Genomic DNA, 8,797 nt, shown 5'->3' with positions numbered 1-8,797 from the left:
CCCCTTCATCCCCTTAAAACTTCTTGGAGTCAATGCATCCATATCTAGGACTGCGTTTCAGGGCAATCTCTTTCCATACTCCTTGTATCACAAATCCCTCCTGCTTTGCAGCTGAAAGCTGAACCAACAAGCTTATTGACTAATTTAGCCCATTGTCTAACCTGCTCTGGCTCAAGGATTTAACTCCGTGCAGGAAAATCCATCTCCACAACTCAGACTCTTGAGGTTTTCATATCCTTCCCTCAGGCAAATTCCTCCAAGCAACTTTGCAGAGATGCAGGAAAAGTTTACGTTCAACTCAGGAACTCAGAACACCTTTTTAGTAACCCAGACCAAGTATGAAATGAACCCAAAGCAATCTGTGGAGCGAGAATGAAGCTCAGACAAGGATGAGGGAGCTTGGTGTCCTGTAATGACTCCTCTGTTGAGAACACAGCAGAGAACTGGCAGCAGATTTTCGTTAAATATTCATCCTTTTTCTTTCTAATATGATTTTTTTAGGGGGAGGGGGACAAGAAAAGTTGGAAGGAAGGAGGGGTGAAGGGAAATTAGTACATCCAAAATCTTCCAATATCTGACAAAAATGTCAAAAGAAAAGTCACTGGAAAATTTTAATTCAGATTATTTTGACCATCTCTGATCATAATATTTTCAGGACTGACACACTGGTCCCTTGGTCTGTGGGCCATCTTATCTTTGCACACTTAGACTAAAAGTACTATCCACACAGGACTTGCAGGGACCTGCTGTTGAACCCATTCAACTGCTGTTATCTCTGTAATAATTTCCAATGCTAATTCTGAGTCATATTCAGAAAATGCTCCTTCTTCGGTCTTTCTCTTTTTGAGATGAGGTGTTGCCAGCCATCATCACAAAAGGATTGGAAAACTAGATCTAGGCTGCTCACTCATCTCAAGACCAGTTTACAGCAGTTTGTTGCTGCTCTAACATTGCCTTTTCTCCTCCACTCTGCCCACAAGGATATTTCTGGGGACCCACTGGATCCCCTCCTGGCACCCAGTTAGCTAGGTTAAGCAAGCTGAACTCTTTAGATTCTCTCTACCTGAGGTACCGTGCCTCTCCTAATAGCCCACAGTTCAGCAGATTCTGCCATTAGGAACCGACACGGTGCATTCGAGCGAAATGCCTCCTCTCCCAATTTTGTGCAGCTGTTTCATAACTGCCCCTGTTCTGTTCAAGTGACTCTTCCCCTGATGTGCTGCAATTTCAAATATGCTTGACAGTGTTTCTCACTCAAAGGCCTTCCATCACAGGTTGCTCATGTGGGGCACAGACCTTTTTTGCAGTATTTTTGGCATTACTTAGGATTTTTCTTCTCCTCCACCTTGCTGCCAGCCTTCCCAACACCTTCTTGGCCAAAGGCATCACATCCTGTGTCCATCACTCTATGGATACAGACTGCTGCATCCCCACTTTCAGCAATTTATGGATGAGCTGTATGACAGAACTTGAATTTCCTCTTCACAACCACCTCCAGCACCTAATGTCCTAACGTGGCCTTTTATCTCTCCTTCCCTGGCCACTTGTATTCCTTCAAATTATTCCCAAGCCAAATGTCAAGCTGTAATTCCCTGCTTGCCTTTCCAACCTTCCCAAATCTTTTGTTCTATTTCCTCTGTCCAAACCAGTTCCTCTAACTCCTCCCAGTTTAACTTCACCCACACATTTCATTAACATGCTCTTTACTTCCACTTCTACATGATTAGCGAAGATATTAAATGACTGGCAACTTGCCCAGAGAGGCCATTACCTTTGGGGTTGATGGCTTGTTTTATGCTTCTCTCAGAGTGGTGAAAGCAGCAGAGATGGGCAGGTCTGGAAGGTCCTGAGCCTCAGGGGAAAGATCCGGAGGAAGCTCCACATCTCTACATGTTCACATTTTCAGTGCAGTGGTGTGTTGGTGCTTCCAGCCCACCACCATGCAGAGCCACCATGTGCCCTGGGAAAGCCCCAGGCAGTGGCCTCTTAAGTGGGGACAAGTGAAGAAGAGATCTGGGAGAGAATAGTACTCTTCATCAGGGATTTCTCTGCTCCCCCAAATTGGGGGAGAGTGGCAACTGAACAAAAGCATCCTCTAGCAATGGCACACAGTCTCTTCTCACCTATAACAGGTGGGGAGCGATGCGACAGCATGATGTTTGTAAAACCAGTAAAATTCCACATTTCTTCCTGGACCCACAAAAGGGTGGCAGGTTCCCACAGGCTGTGAGCAAGGAGGGTGTTTTAACTCTGACTCAGCTGAAATCAGTTCTTTTGACAAAACACCAACAGGGCACCAACATCTACCACAGAGCCAGAGAATTGGGTAAAATCCCTTCACAGAGCCTCTCAGCCTTCATGAGTCCAAGTTTCAGCAGAACCAAGAGTTGTCACATACCTATTGTAGAGGGGATGTTTTTACCAAGCACCCTGGTGGGTCCTGGGACAGACGTGGAGCTGACACCTTGGCCCCTTCCAAGCTGCAACCTGGGATCTCTGCTTCCAGGCCACTTCTCCTCCAGATGGAAAGAGACTTTCCCCTGAAAAAGATCACCTTTCCAAAGCACCATCCAGCACACTAAACCCTCCAGAAGGCAACTTACAGCTGAGCAACCTGTTTCCTGATGGTCACCTTACTTGATTCAGTGGTCTTTGGAGCCTCTTAGCTTGCAAGATTAGTCTGGATTCTCACTAGAGTGTCTTAGAGCAATGAATTTGTCAGGAGGTCTGAGTACAACAGTGGCTCCAGGCCAGAGACCTTCCACATAAGGAGTCACATTTCCACCAGCCAGGCTGCTTCAGTGCAAGGAAGATGCTGGTCACCCTTCCAGAAAAGCACTCTCTTTGGGGGCTTTTAGAAATACAGATCTTAACTGCCTTTTACACTTCTTTAAAGAATGAGATGCAAAGCGATCTCTTCCCCAATGAATAAAATCACTAAATTGAGAAAAGAAATGTACCAGGTGGCTCCCACTCTTTCCCACCTTTAAAAAAAAAAAAAAAAAAAAAAAAAAAAAGAAAGAAAAAAGGCTTTGAGCTGTTCTTCAAAGGCTGTCTGATTTGCTTTGAATAATATAAAATGATGATGGAGGGAAAAAAGAGAATATTAAACTCAAGGCTGTAAAAGCTCTGCACTCAGCCTCAGCCACTGAAAAAGATCCACGTACACTTTTTATGAAATAACCACAGTGATCCCTTCTTTTCTCTGTAACATTGGGGGGATCAGCAGCAATGCAGAACTGGGTCCAAACATGGCATGAATAACAAAAGCCAGGGTGTACCTTTCCAGGAGATGTTTCCTCACCCAGTTACATCCAAGTGCCCCACATCTCATTGTGGGTTTCTCCACCAACCTCCTGAAATGGCAGAGCTCCCAGAGACAGGAGGACAGATGCAGAGAAGAGGGAGAGACACACAGAAAGAAGGGGAAAATGAACGAAAAGGTATTTTCTTCTGAGTTCCCCTGAGAAAATGAGTGCGAAGCAGGAAGGAGCTGATTGCTGTCAAGGTCTGCCAGAGCTCAGATAGCCGGCTGCAGTCCCCAGGCACAAATGTGATAATAGCCAACAAGCTAAAATCATTAACAGTGACGACTGCCTCTGAAAAGACCCCAACACCTAGGAGAAATCAGTGACAGGAGAGGAAGAAAAAAAAATAAAAAGGGAAGGGAACAATTGTAATTTCCTCTTAGCATTCCTGCACTCTGTTTTCCATAACCCTCTGATCCCAATAACTACTGCCCCACTCAGTTACGGCTCATTCGGGCTTTCCCCAGCTGGAGTCCTATGAGTATTTTTTCTCCCTTTTTTTGCTGGTGGGAGAGCAGAGGGAATGAGGGGGAGGTAGGAGAGGGAAATATCTGGTGAATATAGCCATCACCTTCTGCTGGTCCTTAAGGATACTAACAGATTAAAAAAAAAAAAGGATCTTCTAGTTCTTGGCTGGATGGGTCCAGATCACATGAGAAACGTCTGGGTTTTCCCCACAGCCCATGACATGTGACACAGAGGGAGGGGAAAAACTAATTTCTCCAGAAGATCTCTAAGATTACTTTTGGAGGCCTTGTAGGTGGTCCTGCAAAAGCCTTGGAGAAGGCTGCCCAGACAGCCTATCCATCCCAGAGTCTATGTCATCTCCATTCCTGGAGGTTTACAAGACCCAACTGGATAAAGCCCTGAGGAGCCTGGTCCAACCCCATAGCTGACCGCGTTTTTAGAAGGAGGTTGGACTAAATATCTCCTGAAGTTCCTCCCAACCTGAATTATGCTGTGATCTGGACCAGATGCTGATGCCTCTCCTCTCAGATAGCCCCCTGGGTCACACAGGTAGTTTCACCACCCTTGATCAGCCAGGGCATCTCTGTCCACTCCAACATCCTGATGCCCCTGGGAATGGCGCTCTCTTGCTGAGGAACTCTTCTGTGACAACCAAAGTTGGGAAGGAAGACATAATTAGTCTGTATGCTCCTCCTGCTCTGTGTCAAAATTAAACTTCCTCAGATTAGTCCCTTGTTTGCATAGTCCCCTTAAATCTTTAGCATTTCATGTACCAATCTGCAAAAGCGCAAAGAATTTCTCCTTGCTTCTCAATTCCTTATCCTATCCAGGCTTTCTCTTTTTTCATTCTTCTCTCAAAACAAACTCCATGTGAGCAACCTTTGGTAAAACAACAGCTTCTACAAGAGAAAGAAAACAACAGTAGCTTTTAAAAGCAAAACCAACAGACTTTGGCTCCAGTTTAATTTGTGAGAACATTTCTCTGGCACTGAGATACGGGATTTCACGCTTTATCTTGGTACAGTCCCATGTACCAAGCGGCTGTATCCCATCCAGGGGTAGATGTGCCTGGTGATGGGACAACAAAAAATTATGAGACTGATACTAAAGCACACGGCCCAGAGCACGCTCTACACAAGGAAGTGTTAATATTAGGGGAAGCGAAGTATATTCACCTTAAAAACAGCCAGTGTAATGCAAGGCTATATTTACTATGTTCTCTTTGGACCAATTTGCCTTTTTGCAAACAACTCTCTGCAAAGCCGTGGCCGACATTCAGAAGAGAGCAATGAAGTGGAGCACCAGGAGCTTTTCGCACCAGCCAGTAAGACCATTGCTAAACTGCTTTGTGTAGAAGTAGAAATAGCATCCCACGCTGATGCTCACCTTCTTGGGGAGCTGGCTGGGAAGACTGGGTTCCCTTCCAAAGATTGTCAGGGCTCAGAAAAGCATTTAGCAAAGCCATACTGAATCTGTTTGGATGCAGTTGGAGTTTGTGAAAATGGTGAACCCTTCTTCCAAAATTAATTCCTGGCTTTGGATTTGCCTGATGTAAAAAGTTTAATTTTCCACCTCAGAAAACTCTGTGCTGTTCCTTTAGCAAGGGATAGGGAAGGTCCCCAGTGTTCCCACCCAGGACCAGCAAAAACACCAATTCCTAGACTGTTCCCGGGAGGTTTCCTCCTGCAGCTCATCTGCCCTATAGAACATCTCTAAGTGTCCTTCAATCCCAGGCTCAGTCTTGTGCTAGGAGAACATTGTGCCAGCAGCCACAGGAAGAATCAAGTAAGAGGCCATGTGATCTGCCAACGGGAAAAACAGGCAATGACTGTGGGATTTGTCCTGGCTCCTCCATGACCTGCTAAATGACCTTTAGAACATCAAACTGGATTACTTCTGTCCTTAGCACCAGCAGCCCCTCACAGAACTTGTCGGTGCGGCACACCCCACTCAGGCCTTTCCGAGACCCTGTGTGGTGGTGCAATTCTTACCCCTCCCCCCCCCCCCCCCCCCCCCCCCCCCCCCCCGCCCCTCTTTGTTGGGCTGCTTGGTGCTAGGTGCGATTCCACCCACATCCCCGAGCTATACACCAGTCTGTGGAGATAAGGACTGACAATGTTAACGAGCCTGGCTCCTGCCCCTCCCGATTGCTCGGAAATGGTTAAAATGGCCCATCAACTCCTAAGGGCCTGGCACACACCTGTGCCTGGGATGTGGTCAAATGGGAACAATAACAGAGTCGCACATTCATCAAGTTCTTGTGTAACTGCTGGAAGGCACCAGAAGGCATTTGACAAAAGTCAATTATCTTGGACCCTATAAATGGCGACCACCAGGGAGACCCTTTGAGCTCTCCTGGATCGCAGTGGGCCTGTGACCAGCATCTCCCCTGAGCTGGGACGCCTCTCAGGTACCAAACCCTTCAGGTGTCGTCTGCTCCAGACGGAAGGCCAGGGCGAAGTTCCCCGCTCGAGTCTCAATTATCGCCCGTTGAGGAATGCCAAGGCATTGTGAGTATTTGCTCTAAACTCGAGAGGGAAATTTTCTTTGAGCTAGCTTCTCTTTACTCTGTGTGTGTGTGTGTGTGTGTGTGTGTGTACGTACCCTTGTTTCTGTGTGTGTATGTCTGTTCTGTGTTCATTCTACTGAATCCAAACACCTTTGTTTCTGTATGTTTGTCCATTTTGTTATGTGCATGCATGTGTATATATATATATATAGGTACCGTTAAGTAAGTTAGTGTGAATCTTGTCATTTTAGAATCTGAATAAGTCGCTTTTCTTTCTTTTAGTATCTCTGAATTATTTTATAATAATAAATTGCTGTTAGTTATTAATAAACCTAGATTTCTTACTAAATATTACCGTGTCAATACTTTCATCCACGACACCCTGCCAGCCCCACAACCCACACGGCTCCCCAGTGGCCTTGAGGCAGCCCACCTCAGGTGCCCTAGCTCTCCAAAGGACCACAAAGGCTGACCCAGACCTCTTCTTGGCATTTTCCGGGGACTCCACAAGGGGCTTGAGCAGCTCTTCTGCAAGGTACCCCATCTGGTGTCTTATCCTGGCTTCTGGACTATTAATCAGGAGACATGCAAGTGGGTTTTGGGGTGGTATGGTGCTTTGTGGAATCTGTCCTTCCCCAACTGGACTTTATGTTGAGATCCCAAAGGCACACTGGCAGGTTCATGATATAGGTGGAACCTGAGCTCCAAGCCACAGGATGTTCCTCAGACACCTCACATGCACTCAAATTCATGAACTTAACAACTTTGTTTGAATATTAGGAAAATCCTACATGAATATGCATTGTCACGATGCTTGAAGGAAGATCTCTTGAGCTTTCCCTACTCTCACCACACTCTGAAACACTCTCACTGCACTCTGAGTGTCTCTGAAAAGCAAGCTGGCCAGTTCTCCTCTTAAAAAGAAATGTCCATGGATACTTTACAAACTATCTCCAGGATGCTGAGAGTCAATCATGTGTCATAGCCCCAGTTTGAAGAAAACAGAAAGGGGGAAAAAAAAGGTAAAAGTAAAGAGAAAACTCCTTGTATCTTGAAATGGGAACCAAAAGGTGGAGAAATCCCATACCAACAGCTCCATTCAGAAATCCTGGCAAGGTTTCAGACATCAGACTTCAAGCCAAGTAACTGACGGCAGAGATAGGAATAAGAAACTGTCAGAAGTGTATATAGTGCACATATCACCTTGATAACTAATTAGCTAAATGCATCTGAGACTTTACTCAAAAGTAAACTTTTCCCAATGTTCAAAAAAGCTGAATGAACTTTAAAAAAATAAATTAACAAACAAGAGACCCCAAACAAAGTGATATGGGACAAAACTTGGTCAAAACAGCAAACATTTTAGGGCTATTATCTCCAATTTACCTTCTCTTGAGATTTCCCGTCCTTGATGAAAGACCTGCAATTTTGATTTTTGAAGAGTATGTCTGGGCATTTGCTCAACCTGTGAAAGCTCCAACAGCATCACTGTCGCTCTGTACAGACCAAGACTGGTTGTCTCATTTTATAGAGCATCCTGCTTCTTATACACCTTCCATCCCTTCACAAAACAGCTGGGAAAGCATATATTCCCAGTACGATCACACCCAGTCTCAACATCTCAGGGCTTGTCTACACTAGGTCATTCGGTCTGAATTAAATAAGGTATAATGTAAAATGGATTAGTCAAACCACACCAGCAGCTCCTCAGACACCTTCTTTCGATGTCAGAGGTCTCTCATCACTTTCAGTTAATTAAAGGGGTCTTACTTCAACTTATCTTAATTCTGAGTGTTGAAACAGGGTCCTGATGCAGTTTAATTAATCCCCTTTAAAAGTGAATTTGAGTTAATTCTCCCATGGGTCTCAAAGTAGACAAGTTCCCAGACATCACTACATGGCTTAATGTTTAGCATGAAATGAAATTCTTTCAAGGTGAGCTACTAAACCCTACCTGAAGATTTCATTTTCCTTATTGCTGGATGTTGGAGGAAATGTTTTAATTTAGAAAGCAATTATGGGCAGTACTGTCAGGCTCATGGTTTGATTGTAAGCTTGATGATAAAGGGGAAAGGTCACAGCTCTTGATGTCAAGTGTCAGGATGATATTCTCACCTGCCCTGTAAGTTTACAGCTCCAACAAACATCGAAAAAAGCTTTGAAGCAAAAACAAGACCTCAAATGTATTAGTATTTTTCTAAATCACACTTTTTTTTCATACTTGTGGTTGGCAATATAACATACAATGGCATCTGCAAAACACTAAGTACTAGTTGAATAGACCAAATGCTTAGGAAGGGAGCCAGAAAAATGTTCATAGCAAAATTTACCAGCCCTTAAATTTAATTACAAATCCAGAACTAAACCTGTGCTCAATGAAAATTTCACTGTAGTGGGTATAGAAGAGATGGGCTTAAGCCAAAAGGTAGCAAAGAAGCAAATCCAGACCTCAGGGGATGGGACATTCCTCTGAACTTCACAGCTGTGTAATGAGACTGAAAAACCTGGACCT

Source organism: Strix uralensis, chromosome Z, assembly GCF_047716275.1.
Source record: "Strix uralensis isolate ZFMK-TIS-50842 chromosome Z, bStrUra1, whole genome shotgun sequence".
Taxonomy (NCBI): Eukaryota; Metazoa; Chordata; class Aves; order Strigiformes; family Strigidae; genus Strix; species Strix uralensis.
This window is presented reverse-complemented; position numbering follows the sequence as displayed.